This window comes from Cygnus atratus, chromosome 6 (assembly GCF_013377495.2).
Source record: "Cygnus atratus isolate AKBS03 ecotype Queensland, Australia chromosome 6, CAtr_DNAZoo_HiC_assembly, whole genome shotgun sequence".
In the NCBI taxonomy this organism is placed as follows: Eukaryota; Metazoa; Chordata; class Aves; order Anseriformes; family Anatidae; genus Cygnus; species Cygnus atratus.
In genome coordinates this window covers 23,295,099-23,318,722 of record NC_066367.1, presented here as the reverse complement: position 1 = coordinate 23,318,722, position 23,624 = coordinate 23,295,099, and the positions used below count along the sequence as shown (strand labels likewise).

At 40.0% G+C, this 23,624-nt stretch overlaps 1 protein-coding gene across 1 annotated transcript in view; it reads right to left on the bottom strand.

Moving 5' to 3' along the window:
• ITGB6 (integrin subunit beta 6) overlaps positions 1-12,924 on the bottom strand; it is a 47,012-nt gene extending 34,088 nt beyond the window's left edge. The window contains exon 1 of the mRNA XM_035536785.1: positions 12,793-12,924. The gene's annotated coding sequence lies outside the window, so the exon portion shown is untranslated. The remainder of the gene's footprint in view (positions 1-12,792) is intronic.
• Positions 12,925-23,624: the final 10,700 nt, after the last annotated feature.

Below are 23,624 nucleotides of genomic sequence, written 5' to 3'. Positions count from 1 at the left end.
AAAAGTTCCAGAATGGGAAGTGTTTGCATACAAAAGCATGCCTCATCATTGGCTCATTCAAATCTAAAAAATGACTTCATTTTAGAAAAAATACCAGCCTCTCCTGCATACAGGGCATGAACTGGTGTAGCATAATTACACATACAGGAAGACCAATCCAACAGAAATCAACAATTAGTTCCTCCTGTGCTAGACAAAGCCTGGAAGAGGCGGCATGTTAGTTCCAGTAAAAGCCTATCAGTCAATATAAAAGATCAGTATGTCCCTTGCTCCTTGGAGCAAGGAAAATCTCTTTGAATTAGAAGCTGGAGAGCTATTCACATGGAGGAGAAATTCTTGTAAGTGATCTCTCAGCTTCACACACAACCCAACACTTAACTCTCAATACTCTTCTCATACACACTCAATCTGAAAGCCTGGAAAAATACTGAGTAATTTGAAGTCTGGATGTCCCACACGCTGAAATGGTTCTGTGAGTATTTACAAAGGCGGGGGAAGTGTCTCCTGCCCTTCAGAAAACATTTCTCTCTTCCTGTCCCTCATCTGCCAAGTCCTGTGGGAATGGAAGCAGTGAGATAGAGATCAAAACTTAGGGCAAACCTTTTGACCAGAAAGATGGTAACTGAAGATTATGCAAATATTACCGAATAAGTGAGAAAAAAAATATCTTAAAAAGATGAAGCTGTTCTATAGCTGCACAGTCAAGTGGTTCCTGACTCTTGGGCCAGCAGAAATGGAAGGCACTTTTAGAAAAAAATCTTCCCAAAAATATATCCCTCACCAGCCTGACAGCCCTAGTTCCAAAGAACAACTACGACAGATGTTTCAGAGGATGACTGTCAATTAGCTAGGCAAGGAAGCCTGAAAAAAAGTTTCCAAACTTAGACTGAGCTCTAAGGAAACAGAGGTGGTTTGAGTAGCCACATAGCAATGGGAATATCCGACAATCCAGCACAGACTGCACACAAATATGGCAACAACACTGGAAGGACTGTCCTGCCCCCACCTTTGCTGGCAGTACTTTGGGGAGATCTGGCAAAAACATTTAAAGAGGAAACAACAATCCCTACATCAACATCAACAATCCCTAATGAACACTTGTGTTTAATGGGGAAATTCATCAAATTTAATGATGGTGAATGCAACTAATCGGTAACTTTACATTTTTTCTCTAAACTTTACTTTCTTTCTTTTTTTTAGAAAACAACAGTGTCACCTACCAAATCACTGTGCAAAATAAATAAATGTATTTGGATTTATGCATATTAGTGTTGTTTGATACTATTTGCTATCATTCTTTGTTAAACAGCACCCATGCAACACGGGTATTGCTCAAAACAGAAAACAGCCTCAGCCCAAAGAAACTGCTGTAAGCATTTGGGTCCTGTATAAATGACACAGAGCCTGCGGTACATGAAGACGTGCATGTACAGCGGCTGAGCTGCCCCTGTTGGATGTGTACTAACCTCATTCCCAGCTACGGGACTCGCGCCAAAACACTGCTGTGTAGGTTAAGGCACAGACCCCTGCCAACATGTGGGCAAGTGCGTGAAAAGACGAAGGCTTCTCATAACTCTCTTCATGTTTTGTTTGCAAGCACTGCTACACAGACGGTAGAGAGCAGTTTTAGAAGATGAACAGAGTCTGCAGCTCCTTCCAGCGGGTTGCATGAGCTGAACGGCCACACGTAGGAAAGGAATTTTTTCCCTCCGGCCCTGAACAAAGTGGGTTGTTGCAGATCCATGACTCAGGTCATGACTCATGCTCTGGTCTCCTCTTGTTTCCGGAGCAGCGCACTGCTGCTAGATGAAGGCAGAGCCAAGTCAACAACTTACCTCTGAACAAACAGAGAGGAAGAGGAGGAAGAAGGATGAATTGCTCACCAACTGTGCAGTGAACAGCAGGCAGACAACCCAGGGTGTTTTCAACCCATGTTCACCTCACCCACAGCTCTGACCCGGCTGGTTTCAGCTGAGGGCGTGAGCAAACCTTTGTCCTCAATTTCCTTTGCATGGTTGAGCACTCTGAAAGGTCTGTTTGATTTTCAGATTTGAATAAACTATCACACTCAAAGCCAAATAATCAAATCTCCCAACTGCACCAGGACTCAGGTGGAACCAGTGGAAAAATCACATGGTTTCCAACCAGGACTGTCAGGCAGCCCACAGCACTCAAAACATGCCAGGGATGCCACGCAGCCTATTGAATCTGGCCTAAGTTTCTGTTTGATTTTCACAGTTGCATTGTACACCTCCCTGCCCTGTAAGAGTGAGGTGGTGGGACCCCAGAGGAAGCACCTCAGCTCCTTGCTGGTGGCTGGAACTGCTCTGAGCATTAGCATTAACCCCACAGCACTTAACTCCACAAGATGTCAGGTCTCTGCCCTTTAACTGGGAGCTTTCTGCAGCTTCCTCCATTCAGATTAATGCTGAGTGCAAACTCTACCTACTTCCCCTCTTACACAAAGGGCCAAAGGCAGCCCTGTGACACGCATGTTGCAGCTGTATAGCATGAAATGTGATGAATAAGCAAAATGAGCTAGGTGCAAATGCCTTGCTTTTGAAAAAGCTGGAAGGAATGTGTAAGCACGATGTATGCAGGCCTGATTTATCCAGATGTAAATTCTAAACTATGAGGCTGGGACTAAATCACTTGTAAAAAGTACCTTTTCCACTCTGGTCTTACACAGAGAAAATAGACCTCTACTTGTTATAGTTGACCTTGCTATACTTAGGGGTACGGAACTCCAGTGCTTTGCTCAAACATAGGGTTTGAATAATGTTAATCTAGAGTAGCCAAAATAGATAAGCATGTTTACTTCAGCATCCAAACAGCTGCTAATAACTGAGAAAGTGGGCCAAGACACTGACTGAAACCAGCTAGATTTATGAAGCTTTCAAGTTATTCTGAACATTGACGGGATGGTTTCTATTTACAGACACGCAGAATTCAGTCCACTCCTCCTGTCACAGGGCCCAGTCTCCTTCTGGGGAAAGAACAGGATTTAGGGTTTCAGGAGCTCTTTGTGCAGCGTGCTGCCATCTTATGGCTATTCTGCTATTCTGGAGTAGGTATTACTTTAAAACCTACAGGCATAAAGGTGGTCAGTACTAACTCCCCTATGACCTTTTGGCAATATTTTGCCTGGCTACATATTTAAGAATCTTTGGAAACACTCATATCTTTGTTAAACGATTTGGTCATTTATGTTATATTCAGGTTATAATTTTTTGTTACCAGCTTCTTCTTCTTTCTTTTTTTTTTTTTAATTCCTCTCTCATCTACCACAGTAAACAGAACATTATTTCCAGTCTTTGTTATAAGCTCAGTTAACATGATTCTGAAATGTCAGACTGTTTCCAATATCTTTGTTGATATAAATTATTCCTGTATTTTGCAAATCTTGTTTTATTGCTATGAGCACGTGCAGGCAGGAAATTTAAACCAGCAGGGTACATTGATATGTAAACAGGGATATTGGGAGAATGACCTTTTACAGAAAGATTAGTATTTCTGCAATTCTTAAAGAACTGGTAAGAAATGTTGATATTATATACCTAAACAAAAACCATGCAGGACCAAGAACATGCAAATGAAACACCTCTAAGTAAAAATAAAACCAACTAAATCAGTTTCAATTAGCTTGACTGAGTAATACAATAGGAATGAGGCAGAGCAGAGTTTCCCTAGCAGGGCTTTCTAGGAGTTCAAAACGATTGATGATGTAAAGCCTATTAATAATATTCGATTGACTGATACCTTATGCTTACCTCAGACATACAACAGCATCGCCTTGTTTTGGCTGGACAATTAGCAAGACCAGAATTACCACAATTTAAAGCATTTTTTAAAAAAAATTTCATTCATAATATTTTGCAGCATGTCAACATGTCCCAGAAGGCCATAAAGTCATGTTTTCTCTGTGAACCAATAGATTAACAGAAATTTCAATAGTTCAGCACTGTGAAGGATCTCATAGATACCAAATACGTGTCCTTGCACCTTATACAGCTGTGTTCATGAACTTATCAAAATCCACCATAAGACAGCTCAGACAGTTTCTCTTCCTGGCAGATAGGCAAATACGAAGTGGCTCTACTCACCTTTGCAGTATATGCAAGAACAAGGTGAATTCTGCATTATCCAACTCACAAGCAAATAAGCTCCATTTTACTGTGATACCCGCAGTCACAGTGCTTTGTTCCTGTTACTCTCACTAGAAGACTGTTTCAGTGACTTTACTCTTCTCATCGCTGGAGAGCTTCTAAACTCCAGCCTAGATGGACTAACTAATTTATATCCATTTGTTTTAGTGACAACATTGTCTGGTAACTTAAATAACTTCTTTCCTTTCCTAGTATTTGCCCTGCCCTTCGTTCCCCTCCCCTTGATGTATTTATAGACAGCAATTGTATATCGCTCGTTCTTTGGTTTGTGTAGCACTACTTCTCTGCATTTCTTTCAATGCTCTTTCCTAATTATGGGTGACAGACTGTTCACAGCACTCCAGAAGAGCTCTGACCAATGCCTCCTACACTGGAGCCTCTACGTAGTATTCCTTCCTCAGCCACCTGCATCATATCTAAGGAGGATCATTTTTGCCTTTTCCAGGGCTCCATCCCAGCTCTGTGAGCATCCTTCTATGACTGATCAAGACATTATGGTCTTTCTCCTGTCCACTTGATAATCTGCAGTTTATAACAGAAATTATTTCCACCTCAGTTTGTGCTATTAAATTCAATCCCACGCTTCCAGCTCTCAATTTCTCCCACTCTATCTATGTAACAGGATGGATATTTTTCTTATTTGAGCATGCCATTTTTAGCAGCAATGAAAGCATTAATAATTTCAGAGATTAGCTGAAACTGTGATACTTGAAAATCTGTTTGTAATCTCTGATAGCCCAATAATTCCCTTTTCAGAACAGATGGTATCATCCATACATATTCTCAGCCCTTATATATTTAATCAAACATTTATTGCTTTCATTCTATTTTTTTTCCTTTTTATATTCACATCTTTATTTATTATTTCTAGGAAAACGTGTACACAATTTGCATATGGTTAAGGTCAAATTAATGAAACTGTAGATGTGAGGTCACCGTTCCTCCACTTTTCTCTCTCCTTTGATTTGATAGGTCTTTTAAGAAAAACTTGCTCCTGTATTTGAAATTTAATTTGGTGTTCTTTCAGCATTTTAGGATGGATGATGGACATCATTCCACTATGAGCCTACTCTGTTCTTTGGATTTAATTTTCAAATTTGCAAACGTTAGTTCTTATTTCTGTGGATTCTTACCATCTTGTTTATTTTCCTCTGTGATCTATACCATCCTCTTCACAGAAGAAAAAAAAATAAAAAATTATTTGGCTTGGGCAGTATTTACACTGTCTTTAGTCAACACCCCGTCCTTACCACATGCCAGACCTCCCTTCATCTTTCTGGTATAAGAAGCTTTTAGTCTTTGTGCTTTGGTTTACAGATGGTTAGTCTGTTCGCCACTTAACAAATAAGACTGCACTCTACACTTCTTGGTTTCCAAGATACAGCTGCTTCCCCTATGTCTTTCACTGTTTGCTCATTCTTAATATATTTTTTTCTCACTCTTAATATAATTATTTATATATATATATACATATTATTTCTCCAGCAAGGTGTTAACACACTTCATTCTCTACTTACAGCAGAAAGTGCAGATTTATTATTATTTTTATATATATTTAAATTAAAGAAATTCTAATCGTCACGCTTGGAACTTTCATCCAATTGACAACACTAGCTAGTTTCTCCAGTTTCTCAAAATTTGTTCTTCTGAAGTACTGTATTTAACAGACCTATTTATGTTTATTCTTTCACTTATTTTCAATTTAATCAAGTTGGGATAACATTAGCTAGGTTATTTTCTACAACCAGCTGCTCTATGGCATCACTACCTAACAAAGACCACCTAGAATAGCATCATATTAGTCCAGTGACTGCATAGTGATGAAATCTGCCAGCTATCACACCCTGGAATAACTGGCTCTGCTGTTATCAGTAACATTTGTTTTATACTCTATTTCTGTTCAATCAAAATTTCCCGTAATGAGACAATGCTTGAAAGTTTTGCCTTCATGCCTGAAGTCATCTGTATTAGAAATATATGTAAGAGTCCTTTAGTGGTCCTTCAGAAGACCCTTATTCACCATACTTTGCCCCAAAAGTTTGACAAATTCCACCCCACCCATGCCGTCTCTGCATTGTTACTGAGTGATGCCTTTGTACATTTGCTTTTATTTTTAGTTTTCATAACAGTCTACACATCAGTTTAAGAGTGTTTCAGTCATACACTAGTCATCGACCATACTTTATTATCATTGAGAGATTCAGGGTCATCCTGGGCCCTGCACTTCTAGCCTATGTTTTCCTGCATGCAGTTTTTGTATATAAATACCTCATATTGTCTTCTATAACATTGCACTTTTTTTTTTTTAATTACATTGTTCACATTCTTTTTATTCCCAACATCGAGACCATCCACCTCATGTTCCCACCCATGTTAATACTTATTTTTCCTGTTCGTGTTGCATCCATCATACCTTTTTCTCCCCCATGCATTCATCATTTCCTTCTTTTCAGGACCATGCATGGAAATTACTTACAAGTGTCGCCCAACCTTCTCTCCTATTTTCTTGCTTACAATACTTTTACTGGTTATACAGATATATAAATGTATATTGTCTGCATGTGATATTTTGTAGTATTGTAACATGATGTAATCATGTTGTACTATATTGATATCAGCTACAGGAATACTACTTCCAGAAAATGAACACCACACTTGCTCAGATGGAGTTCATCTACTTTTTGTGAAAAATCCTCTGTCCTCTCAAAAGATAAATGCCTTAAAACACTCCCCATAACATCAATTCTTAAGACATCTGCTACTCTTTATTGTCTTGCATACTTTAACACACCCTCTTCAGGAATGAAACTCTGTAATGGTAGCTTTTCCTTCAGACAGATTTCCCAGTTTGTGTTCTTCTCAGTGGTCTCTCCTTCCACCTTTTATCCTACAGTGTAAGCTGATGCAAAGTCATGTTTCATCTCAGAAATGACTGCATTGCCACAGATGCTAAAATGTCTTGTTTTATTAAAAAAATAAAAAATTGAAAAATGGATGCACATACTGTGCATGCATTTGCCTGGAATACAATCATTTCACCTTGAAATTATGCATCAGTAGTAACACTGATGACTTTTTATTTGTTGGGTACTTTTAAAATAGCTTCAGATAAGAAAAATAAGTTTTTTTTAAAAAACTGATAAAGTAAAAGCCTGAATTTACTTTTGAACCTGAGTACCTGTAAGAAGTCTCATCAGGTCTCCTGAAGGTATTTTAGTCATTTGGAGTTAACCATTACCTGGAACTATGTGGGGGAAAAAAAAAAAAAAAAAAAAAAAAAAAACTATTCAAAGCCAGCCTACAATACAGTGTTGTGTTTAGGAAAGAAATGCAGACACTGAGTCATAGCTATCAGTTATTCATTATACAGTCAGTCAGTTATGATGCGACTCTTCCCAACATTACTCTTACTTTTGATTTACCGTACTTGACCTGGTGGATGAGACTCTATGTTAGGGCAAGACCCTACCCACCCTAATCAGGCGAGACACTGGAGAGTCTACTGTAAGGTCATCATATGGAAAACATAAATAAGGGGGGTAAAGAGGTTAGTGAACATACTATTAGTCAACCTAACAATTACCGTGTGAGATAGGAAGAAAAGATACATAAAAATCCAGTTCTCCGCATGGATTGCAAAATGGCATAGAAAGTCTTATTGACAAAATCTAACAGAGAATGATATAATTTCTTCCCAGAGAGGAATACAGGATTTATTTATGAAGAGTGAAGGCTTTAGGAATGCCTATGCTGGTAGCTTTAGCACCTGAAGAACCAACCCTGAAACTATTATAATTTAGCACGTCTGGCTCATGAAACTGATTCAGGAGAAACTCTGTGGAAAACAACCATTACTGCAGAATCTGCTGTTTCACTATGCTGCTTTAGCAATGTTATTGGCCTGGAGGTAACTACAGCACGTGTCCATGAACAGGTAAGACAGACATTACTCAGCACCGTAAAACTCCCCCAAATTGGTTGACATCCAAGGGAATTTGCACCCTGTGTCTACAACAAACAAACATCCACCACTCACTGATGGTCTACAGATTTGAAGGAGAAGCTGTGCAGTTGCTTGCAGTCTGATGAAGCTGTGCAGCCTGCAGCCAGCACAAAGGATGAGCAACAGCTGAATTACTGTTAATTTGGAAGATACATCTGAATGCCCTTTTAAATCAGAGGACAATAGCTGTGCTCAGGAATGTCTGAGAGGAACAGTAGAGACCAAGGAGGAATTCAAACAGGTTGTACACTGGTGCTATGACTACGCCCGGGGAGCGTGCCAGGCCACGAACATGTTATAAGCAAACCTCCAGGGAACAGTAAACACAGGTCTTGGGCTCACACACAGGAGGTGCCCCTTTCTCTGCATTTTCTATAGACAACAGTCAAAAATAGACTGGCTCCAAAGCTGGGCACATTAGGTGTTCACTGAACAAATCTGGGCCAGAAAATTAATAATCCAACATATCAACTGTTAATTTTATATATTTTTTTCAGCTATCTTTGTGGAATTCAAAGTTATGGATATTCCTATATTGTTCTGTAGTTTGACCTTTCTTGCACAAGGGAAAACCACGAATGCCCACATCTTCCTGTTTCACGTTAACTTAAAGATAAAAGGCAATGGTACACGACCTACTACCGAAAATCATGGTAACAATTTCAAGTATGATTATATAATAAAGAAGTGCCAGTAGCAAATTGAATATGCTAGCAATGGCTTGGAAAAAACTACATATTCATCTGTTCTCATGAAGTTGTCATTTTCTCTCTCATTTTTTGTAAGTTTCTCAATATTTATGGTTTAAAACCTATAGAAAAGCAAACAAGAACATTGCAGTTACTTATTCAGAGTGTGACTGGGTTTTTAGAACCTGCTGATAAACAGCTATTCATGATACCAGCGCGAAGTCACATTACTGATAAAGGCATTCATTTCACAAGTCTCATTTAACATCGTTTTGCTCATAATAAAGCCTATTTTTCCCTTCATTCTCCACTGATATCTATGTTCTCATGTGTTACTATCTGATTTATTCTTACCACTTCTACAGTGGTATTTTTCTTTTCTCTCCCCCCTGCTTCTTCAAAAAACACCTCTTAGTTTTATTTGCTATGTTTTTGTGTTGAACAGTGATAGTTTGATTTAGCCAGTGCTTCTGAACTTACATATTTATGAATCTTTCAAGTCTTGGCCTTTTGTTTGCATTCTTCTAAGTTCACAGTCTTCATAGCATACTGTTTCCTTAATGGTCCTGGTACTGTGCTTCTTCTGTTATTATAGTGATGAAGAGTGCTTGAGGAAGATCACTCGTTGGAAGAAGCTGCTCCTCTCTTTCAACTAGTTCAGGCTCAGACAGAGCATCACAAGCTCCTGCCTTGACAGCCTGTGGCTGAGACCTCTTTCTGTTTATAATCTCTATTAATACTCTGAATAACAGCACAGGCATCACAGATGCCCTGATTCTACAAGGACAGCAGGTAAATTCTGCCAGAAAAATAACAGTCCAGTGTTGCGAACAGGGGATTTCCAAATCTGAGCCTAAATGCCTGGGTGGAAGACAGCCAAACATAGGGGATACAGAAGCCAGGAAAAGGTCAGAGAGGGAGCAATGCTTGCTGAAGCTGATTTTAAACAGCCAGTTGAGGTATTGGCTGTGCTTTTAACATCCATTGCTACTGGATCAGAGGAACTGATGCTAGCATGGCACTGTGGGACCGAAGGAAGCAAGAAGCATCTTCCAATGATGATAAGGATCACTGTTACAAGTAGGTTTTCTGTCCTAGGGGTGGGAAGATGACAGCAGCATTTGCAGTCCTACCCTCTAGACAGTTCTGCTTGGGTAAGAAAAAAAAAACCAACAATCTCTATATGACCTTAATAAGAAACCTCTGCAAACATAGCCATTAGGCTTTATCATACAAGTGCTGTTCCTAGGTGGTCTGGTAGGGTCTCATTTCAGGAGCAGCTATCAGTAAATGAAACCTCATTTTGATCAAGCTCTACCTCCCAGCTGACAAACCTACAGATGGCTGAGTATTGCCTTGTCACAGCCTTCAGGCTGTCTGGGTGCCAGCAATGGAAAAAAAAAAAAAAAAACTGAAGGGGAAATCCGTCCTCAGGTCTGTACCTCTGTATCTCTGAGAGAAGGATGCCAACCACTGTGAGAACAGCGCTGCTCTGGCTCTGCAGGTCTGCTGAATTCACTGCAACTGCTTGGGTTGTTACTGGAAGTAAATGCTTGGCAAATGCATCAGGGAAAAATCTGATGTGTGAATTTGTGTTTTCTTAGATACAGGATTCCAGAGAGCAAGTCAGATAAGTTTTGGATGCTGTTGAGATGCTGACCAGGTCACAGGAGTCTGATTTATGAAGCATATTACTATCCTCCTAAACTTTCAAAATGAAATGTTGTGAATGACTGCACAGGCATCTTATGAGTTTCCCCCAAACCCTTAGCAGACAGTGTGAATGTTTTAATTAAAGCTTTGACAGAGAAGTAGATCAGGACAACTGTATCATTTTCCTTTCGTGGCATGTTTCAGCAAGCTGATGCAGATTGCTAGGTCGATGAGATATATCAATATTATAAGACACACCATGTGTCAGGCTGAACACATTAAAGGCTGATGTTAAATTTTAACATGGGTCATGAATCACAGACTTATTCAGCCACCCAGAATTAATATCAAATGAGAAGTCTGGGTAACAAGTTTCTTTTGTTTTGGCTTTATATAAGTAGGAGGATGAGGAACATGAACAAAGGTTCATATACGAAAACAACTTGAACTCTGCTCACGTAGGAACAGTTCCGACATTCATGGTGCAGAGAAATTGACAGTTTGCACTTTATAGAAGAGCTTATCATAACTCTCTGAGAACTAAAATTTTGACAACTTGATGTTGGGGGAGCCTGTTAAGAATAAGTCCAGTAAAAAAAAAAAGTGGATATAAAAAACACCTTTTTAAAAAAATTGTCTCCCACATCTCCTAAAGAAAGAATAAGCAATGTTCAAACCAAAAGCTATTTTACTCAGTCCCTCTCCTTTTGACCATTTATTGGTATTCGTAGCTAAATTTTCTTAGACAGGTGTTCAACTAAAATTATTTGGGGTTAGACCTCAACCACACAACTCAGTCATGAAAACACAAACCAGTGACTTAACTCCACTGAGTAGTCTTTGACTTCACTGGTAGACCCTACAAATTGTAGTATTTACAAGATCTTATATTTCTATCCTTGGGACAATACATTATCATGATTCATTATTCTTTATCTGTCTTTTTATCTTCATTTCTTTTATAGCTCACCTCTGTCTAGACCAACACATAACTCCTTATAAACACAAGCTTAATCATAACCAGACATGCAAGCTCAGCTGGGCAAATATGTGATGTTCTCTAGTACTTCTCATCAGATCAAGTTTCCCTTTCTATTTCAGTAGGATGGAAATATTTTGTTCTCAGAAACAAAAGCCTTTATTTCCTTTATTTCCTCCTTATTGTAGGACATGTGTTGATGAAGTATGTCATGATGAAATTCCCTGTGGACTATTATTGAAAATACGTGCAGCAATAAGACTATTCATTCACTTTCTGCACATTTTTGGTAAGTCTGTGGTACCTCAGAACATGTGTCTGTCACTGAGGACAACACAGAAGCCTTCACAGGACTCTAACAGCTGTGCCAGAAGCAAGAGCTTTTTTGGCATCCTGAATAGCAGTAGCTCTACAATGAAAGGCCATTGTTCAAAAATGGCACAATCATTAGAAATGGTGGCACAGCAAAAGAAGCGCTGAGAGCATTGCAAACAGAGACGTAAGTAACAGGTCTATTCATAGCAGTGCTTTTCCCCGGGGAATGGAGGCTTGTGAGTGACTTCATTAACTGCTGACAGCAGACAGACTGCACTGCGCTGGGAGTGAAAGGGAAACAGTCATCAGATGGCCTCAGCCACAACTGAGGAAATGCACAGAAGAGATAACTGGCAAGTGTGGTGTTTTCTTCACTATTCAGAAAAAGTTAGTCATCCTTAAATGTAATGGTCTATTTCATTCCTTTTGGCAGAGCAATCTTTTTGTGTACAGACTCACGATTTGCACAAAGGGTTCTTCTGACAATTAAATGCACTCTTGGAAACTTCCCAAGTTGTGGAAGGTGATGTCTGAATTCCAGATGAATTGTTAATTGTAAGGAAAACCCCCAGATACCTTGGCATTTGTTACTTTCAATAGCCAGGAGAAGACACCTAGGAAGCCTTGTTATCTGTCAACGCCATGCTGTATTTGACCTCTCACACTGTGTGCAGTGAAATTTGCCTCACTGCACAGTCAGCTGAACCTGCGCTCTCTTTGGTGTCTCCAGCACATTTCTTCACAGAAACAGGGTTGTACAGACCAGATGACCTGTATCTCTAGAACTTCTCTTGACAAGCTTAAAAGCATCCACCCCTACCAAACCTACCTTGAGAGGGTGCTGTGTATTTGCTTGAAGGTGTTCTCCACACTCAAAAGACCATACTAACAGCTAAACAGTTGATAGCTGAAACACGGCATTTTCTATACATAATTACCTCCTACTTTGTTCCAAAAATAAAGATACAGAAAACAATGTCAGCTTACCTCCCATTCTCCAATATGCTTGAGCATTTTTGGGGCGCGGAGCAGACCTGTCCAACGCTGCAACGGTCTTGCGCAGCAGCTCTGCTTCCCGCTGTATCACAGGGAGCTTCTCTTTCTCTGCATGGCAGCTTTCTTGCTTCTTACCAGCCCTGCAGCTGACCTTTCTTTTTAAAAGCACACCACTGTCCTGCTCCTCCTAACTTCAATTTTCTCTGTGCACCCTCCACGCTCACTGGGTGGCTGCACTTCAACAATTAGTACCTTGACTGTTGGCTTTCTTTATCAGGTTTCTCACTGTCCAAACCCTATCTCCTCTAGAAGGTTTAAAGAGAACTTGCCTAAAATGCCACCAGTCAAAAGTCCTATTCTTCCCAGAGGAAATACTACTAGTCCTTCATAACCAAGCAGGCTATTTATAGGGATGGTGACAGTGCGTCTAACCCCATAGCACAATGAGCATGAGACAGTCCACAGAAGACGTGATGATAGAGGCTGTTCATAAAATCAAAACTGGAATTCATATGCTGTATGTCAACAGTGATTTAAGCAACCACTTTCTTGCCTCTCTCCAGGGGGAAGAAATAAAAGCCCTGTTAGCACAGGGACACACAGCACAATCTCTCTGGAATAATTAATCCATTGCTTTAGAGACTGATGTTAAGGCCATTCTGATTTTTAAAGGCTTTTATTTGCTATAATCTTAATCTACTCTATTCCTGTAAATTCGGTACTTCTGCCTCCAGCTCACTTACTTTCCGATCAGGTCACTTGTGGTTCCTGAAGGCACGTTTTCCCATTGCACTGTAAGTTTATTGTAACAGATCAAAATTTAGGTTCTTTGATCAGGTTAGCAGAACGTGCTTAGTTTGGGATGCACAAAAGAATCCCAGACAAAATCAGAAAAAGCACTGAGGCAGAGTTACCTTAGGATACGAGCAAGAAAGCATCAGCACCAAACGGATTACAACATAGAAGAACAAACACCTTATCTCTCTTCTAACACACTAAGTGGGCACACGGAACAAAAGCACCCCAGCATATGTCTTATTTTTCTGGGCAGGGGATGAAGAGCTGGGGCAGCACTGTATGAAAAGGGAAAGCAAACAGAAAGTAAGCAGGGTGAGGTCAGGATCTATTCTGGGAACACATGGAGGAGAATTGGAAAAGCAGGAGTGAAAGATCAAGCAGGGGACATTATGTGTAACAGGGCTGGGGACTGCTGTGCCCAGGGCACCCTGAGGTGGACCAGCAGGGACAGCAGCCACTGGCCCCCTCACCACACCAGCCTGCCCACCGCAGGGGCAGAGAGCCCCAGAACTCCACCACAGGCCTAGGCCCCAGCTGGAGACCTCACACCACCAGCAGTTGTGGTGTTGATGCTACTGCTGCTTCTTCCTATCCGCTAGACTAAATAAAGCCAAACCCCTCTCTGCTAGGCCCAAGTAGAAATGTAACAACCACCTCACCCTGCCTGGTGCACAGCCCTTTCAGCTGATGCCCACAGGTGGGGAGATAACAGGCCCAAGATCACTCTCTCCCTGCTGCAAGGTTTGGGGCCTGCTGGAGGTTACTTTAATACCAGTATTGCCTACACCTGCATCTGCTTTTTGACAGAAACTTGCCTTGGGCCCGAGATGGCTTTGCGTTCAGTACAGCCCATGCTGGGGTGTGAAAGGAGAGGGGTGGAAGGCTATTTCCTCTGAGAGCATTCAGTCTGTGGAGGTGGTTCAGGTGAAAGGGAGGAGGGGAACAAACAGCAGGCAGGAAAGCTTCAGGGAACTGTGCATGGACCCAAAATGGAGGTGACAGTAGCAGCAGTGAGGTCAGAGCGGAGTACTAAGTTACACTGTAAGAGAAAAGTGCCTTAGGACTGGATGGAAAAACTGTCAGAGAATAAATTTTGCTGAGGAGGAACAGTAACACTTGTTACCACCTATAAACCTGAATCGTGGCTTTTTATTGATACATCCCTGAGAGCTAATTAGAGCCTAAAGTTGTAAATTGGCAGCTGACTTGGAGGCCAGAACTGTCTGGAGAACATGTATGTGGAGCAAGGTGGTGGGAGGCACTTCCCTGCCCACCCCATTTCCAGCTTTTAGCCTCAGTTAGTCATACACAAGCCACTAATCACCTTGGCAAGCTGTGCCTGGTGCACAGGGTCACCGAGCAGTGCCTACTACATGCTGAACTCAAGAGCTGCTCGCAGTGACCAGGGTGCATGGGATGAAGGAAGCTGGGCCCAGCTGGTGCAGGCTGCTGAGACACAACATGGCTGCAGCGCATGGCATCTGCCTCGGCATCACACAAACCCACCAGCTGAGCTCTGTGGAGCAGGCTCTGATATGTGTTTATACATGCTTCTGTAATACAAATCATAAAGGCCTTTTCCCTGGGCTTTTACTGTCAATGTGATACTTGGGGAGTGGCACATTAGGGAATACTATTAAGTGCCCTTGAAAACAGAATTTAAATGCCTAAAGAATGACTTTCAATTATAATTATATCATGTAGTTCATTAGAGCTGGGGTGGTGATGTTCTTTATTTTTGGTATTTTTATTTACTTAAATAAGTGTAAACTTAGTGTCTAAGTGAAACACCCAAAGTCCTCCTTTCACTAGAGTAGCCTAGCTACATTTTTAGAACATTATTTTTTGCACTTTATTTATTTATTTATTTTAAATCTGATGATTTGGGGAGGATAGGTATAAAAATAAACTCCAACAAGTCAGGATGCCAGACACATGCTAGGGAGGACAGAATAATCTCCATTTTCCTTAGTTTCCATATGGGGCCTAAATACCTGCAGCTCAGGTTGACAGTACATTGTTGTGGCACTTACCTTTTTTGCACCAATTTAATACAGAGGTTGCTGCAAATAATAACTGAGCTTTCTTTGTTCCTCATATGGCTTGCATTCCCCCCCCCCCCTTTTTTTTTTTTGAGGAAACATTACATAAGCAATGAAGTGAGCCAAATTTATACTCTGATACCTAGACGTCATCTAACAAGTGGGACTGAATCAAGATTAAGAAACCAATGGACAGTAGCAGAATCTGTATGATTAATGGCTTTGGGACAAAGACGTTTTTAAAGCCATCTCACTAGCAGCACCTGAAAATGCATTTAAAGGTGGTTTTTTTTTTGAATGATATATAAAAAAAAACCTACACGCAAAGTGACAGAGGAAGACTGAGCCAATTGAGTAGAGATGGTTGAATTTTGCCTTTGATTCCTGGAGGAATATATTGCTAAGAACTATAACAATTTGTCCTTAGATATGCACTCCAGGGAAAAATATTACTCAAGTTGTGTTACCATGATTTTTCTCTTTCCTTCATACAAGCATGAAACAAACAAACAAAAAAAATATACAAGATCTGAGAACAGATTCATACCATGTATAATTCTGTTACTTCTGATCAGTTGTTTCTTCAGTTATCCATAAAGACCAAGAGTCATGGAAATTTTGAAGAAAAAAAAAGATGTTTGTCAAACACGTGTGCTCCAATGCACAAACAATAAGTAAGACCAGAAAATACTTTTCCTGTGTTATAATGCAGCCTCTCCATCCCCAGAAATTCACTGTTTTTCCTCAGAGAAAACATTTATTAGTTCTGTGCACTACCCTGAACTAGGTAAACCTCACAACTGTAAGATCAATGGTGGCAAAACAGAGGATCTCATATACAGTGAACAAATTACATCTAAAATTACTTTTGACATGCCCAGTGAAATCATATGCTGTTACTGCTTGTGACAGTCTACCTCACCAACCATATTGAATTTGCCTAGATACATCCCTGAGAGCTGAAACTGCAGATGACTGGCCCCAAAATATCTAGGACTGGCCCCAAAAGATCTAGATCTGGAAGGCCAACAAACTCCCATGTGAAAACTTCATCAGAGCATGGAAGATAAACTCACGTATAACTCCACTATGCAAAATTAAGTGATAGAATTACCTGACCATTTTCTGGGACAAATTCTTGCTGCTGTGTATTTATTTATTGAAGATAAAACTTATGGTCAGATATCTCAGGCCTGTGTTCCTGACGATACTTAATCAAACTGTGGCTAACACTTTCTGCAATTTTTGTGTTAAATGAAGTCATATATAACTTTAGATCTTGATCAACAAATATTGCCTGCACTTGATTTGTAGATTAAAAAAGATACTGAAGCTGGTAGTGGAAGCAATTCATATGTTATTACTTCTATTACACTACAACCTCAATCAGAAGCAGATCTTTGTGGTAGAGATTGTACAAATGTAATTACTTATGATATTAATACAATTAAATTAATTTAATAAGAAATAAAATTAATTATAATTAGAACTCATTCACCAGGGACACAACAGAGGTGAGAATTCCACAGCAATAAAGGGGTGCATACCCTGTACAGAAGTTGCTAGAAAGGAAGCATGGCAGTAGGGATGGACTGAAAGCATGATCAGGTCTGTAAGTAAACAGCAGCACAGCAAAAAATGGACTGAGGAGGTACATTTGTGATGTTACAGGAGTCAATGAGCTTCACTTCTGCTCTTTGGTAAAGCGACTACTAAGTACTGTGCTGGGGAGAAATGCAGGCACCCTTCATTGTCTGCCCCAGACCAAGTACAATGTCATAAATCATTAGAACGGAATCTAGTATTAAATATAAGTAATTTTATCTATCACAAGCCTGAGTGAAATGCAATGCAGCTTTAATAGCCTCAAAGTATTAATAAGGAAAATATAGATCAGTCAAACTCTAGTTTTCATAACTGTTAAAACAGTTAATCCATCTAGTACCATCTAGTGAATGATTATAGGTGTTGTATGGGACTGATTTTTTAGCTGAAGTTGCAGATCATTTCCGTACCACTTTAAAACTTCATTTTAAAAACATTCTTCATGCAGTAAAAAAGCTGAAAAAGCCAGAATGTGTTTAGGCTGTATAAGTGGACTATGACCTTCTTCATTTCATGTTTAAAAAAATAAAAGATATTGAAGTGATGCATAGTTACAGCAACCCTGAGAAAACAGCTAACAGTGTAACTTCAAACATACTATTTCATAGCCAAATCAATTTCTGAAAAACCTCACAAAGTAAAGGACATACCAGTAAGCCTTTCATGTTATTTACACAAATTATAAAAATAAATGAACATTGACAAACTTACCTATATTTAGGAATGAATTATGTTCTCCTTCTCAGAGTCAGCTTCAGTATTTTAACAAGAAACTTACCGGAACCGTAATGTAATTATTTATAAATATATTTTTCAATAATCAGTTGAATGTATGTTTTGTATTCCTAGCTGCAAATTACAGCGATAATAGGAACAGACCTACTCTATGTGCTATGAAGCCTTTAGCCACACATTGCACTACTTACCATTCAGGACAGACCTTCCAATTCAGAAACTGCTGAATGCATTACCATGCCCATTGTCAAAAAACTCTGCTAGACGTATCATTTATCTCTATTGTGGTAATAAAGAGATTCCTGGCATTCTGGTATTAAGAAACCAGAAGTAATATATTAGTTTTAATTTTCCTCTGCTACTTAAAAATGAACACATATGATAGAGCACATAGTTTAGAAGACTATGAAGATAGCGTCCTATCGAATGACAGACTGTCTGGTTGATTTACATGAAGTACCAAGTGCTCATATGAGAAAAGGTTAAAATTAGATTGACGAGCAAATGTGCTACCAGACTGCTGGCTGACAAATGGCAAAGTTATGCCAATGTATTACTTATTCTGGAGGCGCCCAAGAAACAAGCAGGAGGATAGTAATTCATGTGCTAGAATACATTCACGTTTAGCATAAACAAAGAGTCCTCAGGGTCTGCAACAGGAACATATTAGCTATAAGTAATTTCTGTCAACAAATAAGTCAGTGGTAAAATTTGATTATTAGATACGGAATTTGAAAGACTTATGATTTCTTAAGTCAAGAGCAGGCTGCTGTGCTGTCATTTAAATTAGTTCAGAATAATGCCCTGTTGAATGACTACATTGTTCTTCCAATAAATTGACTATTGTGGCTACATCCTCCTTCCTCCTACCAGTTAGACAATGCAAATACAAATTAGTCATGTAACTTTTCACCATGGCTCTCAGACTGATCAGACAATCAGTCTGATTGTTTCTCAGTCATCGTGAGGAGTAGCCTAGTTAAGTGATGGTAATTCCTTTGTCTTTCTCCTTTCTTTTAAGCAAGTTCTCCTGAGATCCATGCAGTCAGCTACGTGAATCACTTCGTTCAGAAGTGTTGTCTGAGAAAAAAAAAAATTACTTGTCTGACTGAAGACACTTTAGTTCTTAAAATTCAGCAGCAAACATGCATCACAGCCTAACCTTTTTGCTCTGGGCACTCAGCAGATCTGAAAATAAAGCTGTATGAGAGATGGGTGCTAAAATCATCATGTCAGGGATGCAGAATGCTTCTGTAAGCATTAGCTTTAATAAATAGCAGCTGGATAGTGGTGATAATGAATAATTACCAGTCAGATGTGTCTCAATTTTGTCTACAGACTGGAAATAAGATTCTGAAAGAGATGGAAATGAGTTAAATTACTGACAGCTTCTACTTTTTAACTCACAGCTTAACTAGTTAATACTTAAAATGAATAAAGTTGTTACTTTATCAGGTGGACAATACAAAACAGGATCTTTCTCCCTCTGACATTAATGGAAATTCAGCAGCTCACTCCTGTGGAATTACAGGCTATAGGGTGAATTTTTAAATATGTAAACATGAATTAAATGGGATTTTACAAAGCAGACAATATTGCTTGATCCCATTCCTCATTGGAACAACTTTTTTGACATTTTGTTAATATGAAGCTACGTTAAAGCCTTAACAGACCCAAACCCATTTGTCAACCTGTTTCCTTGGGGAAAAAATGTTCTTATTCCCTTTCAAATAGCCATGACAGACAGCATGTTAGGAGAGGGAGCTAATTGTCCCTGTTAGTCATCACCTTGTCAGGATGACTGGCAGCCAGTAGACTTCAGACTTGCTTGAAAAGCTAAAGCTAGTTAAGATCTCCTTAAGTGTGGAATGGAGAGACACCTTTAGACTTGCTACCCCTTGGTGACACCTGAAAAACTGGTCCAATATTTTATGCCAGGTCTTTAATATGTCTAGTAGTTTCTTCTTCTTCTTCCAAAACTACTGTCAGGTAACAAGGGAGGAAAAAGGGGAACCCAAGGTCTGAATCACAGCAAGGTCTCCTTCTAGCCTCCTCCCCCAGCAATATTATTCTTGCAAGTGAGTGATGATCAGGGACACGTAAGAGCAACTTGTTACCATCTAAAATAATCCACTAGGGTGCAAAATAGCCTCTATAAAAAGAGTAACTATTTCTGGAAAAATCTCTGCTTTTAAAAACTATAATATATTGAATGGAATTTACCATCTGAGTCTTCACAAGTAACTGTTGGAAGCAGCTATTAAAGCAGGTATTAGCCTAGATTCAGATCTTGTACAAACAGTTGTAGTTCCTGTGAATATGATCACACTGACAGGCTGGTTTCAGTCCTCTAGGCAAAAGAGAGGCAAAAAGTGAGAGACGCTAGCAGAGCATCTGCTAGTTAGATCAAAAAAAGTCTGTCTCGTTGGCAGAGCTATTGTCCTTTGGTCACACCAATCCTAATTTGAGTCCTGCTTGCAGCAGCATATAAAACCTGTGACAAACATAGTCATGCTGACATTGAGGTGGCTGCCAAAAGAAGATAATTGCAAGTGCTCAAGACTGCAAAGGAAAAGAAAGAAATGCAGAGGAAAAAAAAAAAAAAAAGCTTTCAGGTCTGAAGTTTGCAAAATAAAATAAAATTATTGGACTTCTTTTTCTCCCCAATCCTGTTTCAATATAAAAAGCAATCTTCAAAAATTACAAACACACGCCTGGATCAGATCCTTGCCCAGAAATACAGATCTGTGTCTGTTCACTGTTTAGCCTAAGGCTAGGGCGTATGCAAAACAGAAAAGTACTTTATATTTCCAGACTTACAATATTTTGTACTTGTTATTCACTAATGTCTATGAACTGTCCTATTTGTTCTGGTTGCTCTTTGGGTCTTTTATTTTGTCTGATACAGCAATTGGCCTGTCCAGAAGTGATTCATCTAATTACTTTGAAGAGTGACAAAATCCCTGGCAGAGATTAACAAATACTTCTTGTAGTCCACATCTAAGAAAAAGATTGTGTAGGTCAAAATTGCTGGCCTCGCCTTGGTCATTAATGATACAGTATAAGGCTGAGTACCCAGCAGAATTAGAGGTGAACCGTCTGAAATGTGTACGCAAGCTGATTTCTCTTGATCAAAAGGGATGCTACAAAAGGCTTCTGAGACTTGAAGCACTAACATCCTGTGGGGATTATGGTTAATTTATTCATTAGATTCAAGCTGTACTGCAGACAGAGACAAGGCAGCAAAAATAACTATCATTTCTGTTGCCCTCCTCCCTCCTTCCTCATCTCTATTAGCAATCTGGATAGATACAGAAGAATTCATCTTTGATGACCACTGAAAGGTCTTCTTGAATGAACGTTGCAAAAATGAGCAGACTTTTCTGTATCAACCTAAATATTTTGCACACTTTTGTTTTTGATATAGAAGTTTCATTTAGCCCTCAAGATACCAATTTATTTTCAGAGCTTTATTTCATTCCTGAAAAAGGCCTTTGTCTCTTTTATGCTTTGTTGTGAGTGAACATAATTTTAATTGTCTTGGCTCTTATGAAAATAAAACTATAATATAGGGATACTGCCAAGAGTATATGCAAATAGACTGGCTTTGAGTTAATGGGGAAAAAGGTTTCTAGGTCTCTTCTGAGTAGAATCTTCGCAGTGTGCTTGACTTCTCCAAAATTCCTTTGCTGTTTTGTTCCTGTTGTATTCCTGTCGCATCCACGCTACTTGTCGATTTTCCCTGACCCTGCCTGGAACACTTGTGTTTTTGGTGATGTTTGGTTTTGATTAGATTCCTGATTTATTTATTTATTTATTTCCCCATTGGACTGTGACAAGCACCCTTATGCATTTCATTGCCCAAAATAAAATTAGGTTTTGTTTTATTTTGTTTTTCCCTCTCTGACAGTAGGACACGATCCTACTGATGGCTTAATGATGAATAATAACATATTATTGGAAATGTGAGCACTTGCATTTTATCTTGCAAAGGTGAGATGACGCGGTGTTTTTAATAATATGTAACTATAAATGCACCCTAATTACAGCCTACAAATGGGAGTTCACCTTTTTGATTATTTCAGCTTATAATGAAGATGCCCTCTGGTGGCTGCGAGATAAGGTATTTAATCTCGGGTAGGAACAGCACTGGGATAGATGGGGGGGGTCTCCCCAGTCTGTTCCCCGACTGCACCAGCAGTCAGAGGAGGAGGCTATGGCGGCGCTGAGATCAAGACCAGCACAGAGTGCTCCCCCCAAGCCCAGGGCTCTGCACCTCCCGTTCACTTGTGCAAGTCCCACTGAAAAAGGATGGCTCCCCAAGGTTGGGTTTGTTGATGAGCACAATGTTGCTGAGCAAATTAACTGCAGCCTTGAAGCAGGGCAGGACTGCGCATTGCAGGGCTGATCACATGTCCCCATCTGGAACAGATGAGCTGTGCATACGCTTACTGTAATACACGCAATGGTATGTTGTGTCCTGAATTGTTTTCCCAGAGATGACTGGCTAGTTTCATCTGCAAAATATTTTCAGGAAAGGAATTCCTGGAACTGCTTTTTTTTTTTTTTCTTTTTTTTTCTTTCATATATATAAATACATATATATGTGAACTCTGGATATTCAACACTCCAGTACCAAAAATTTGCCCTCAAATGGAGGGTAAATCTTTGCAATTTTTAGAGACATCACAGTGCAGATGAAGCTAGACCACTTTCTTAAATACGATTTACTAAGAAACAACTATATTAAAAAAAAAAAAAAGTTGAAACTTGGCCTTGGTTTTTTAAGATTTATTTTCCCATTTTCTTATGAAAGCTTACTTCCCTACCACTCTTTTTGCTCAATAATTGCTGTGGTTCAGGAGCTCACTGAACAGCGACTGCATGAGCAGCAATGTACTTTTTCTGGTGTGAAGCCTGTAACTTGGTGTCGAGCTGCCTCCTTTCCACTCACATAGGCAGCATCCTCCTACTGACAGCTGGAACTATGGAAAGTGAGCAGAGCACGGCTGAAGGAGGTCATGAACCTAAGATACACGCAGCTTGTAACTTCTGGAACATTTTTTATTTCTTGCAAGCTACACCAGCCCCTCTTAAAGCTGTTTAAAATCCACTTTTTGTTCTGTACTGGCAAAAAGCAGTGACACCTAGAGCTCTTTGAATACCCACTCCCCTGGTTGCACTCGAACAAGATTTTCTTGATACCAGAGAGGCCTGGAGCATGTCACCCTGCAGCCCCTGCCACCAGCCCCCCTCTCCCTGGGGTTAGCTGCCTGTGCACCCTGCATCCCAGCCTGACACAGCCCAGCTGCCGGGCCTTGGCAGGCTGCTAGGGCAGGGCTGTGAGAAAGCCCGGGGAGAGTTAAGAAAGGTAAAACTGCAGAGAGGAGTAGAATTGTTGAGACAGGTTGCTGGTAGCTCAGGGATTCAAGAGGGAAAGCAGCACTGTGGAAATGTGTAAATACCATCTCGAGAGAACTGAGGCAGCTCAGGCAGCGTCAGGGGTTGCAGGGGCAAATCACCAGTGCCAGCAGCACTGACACAGCTCGGCAAAAGGTGGAAATGTGGTGAAGGTCTGCTGCAGGACTGAACCTTCCCCACCACGCAATGCCTGCCTGGCCCACAGAGCCATGCACGGGCCTT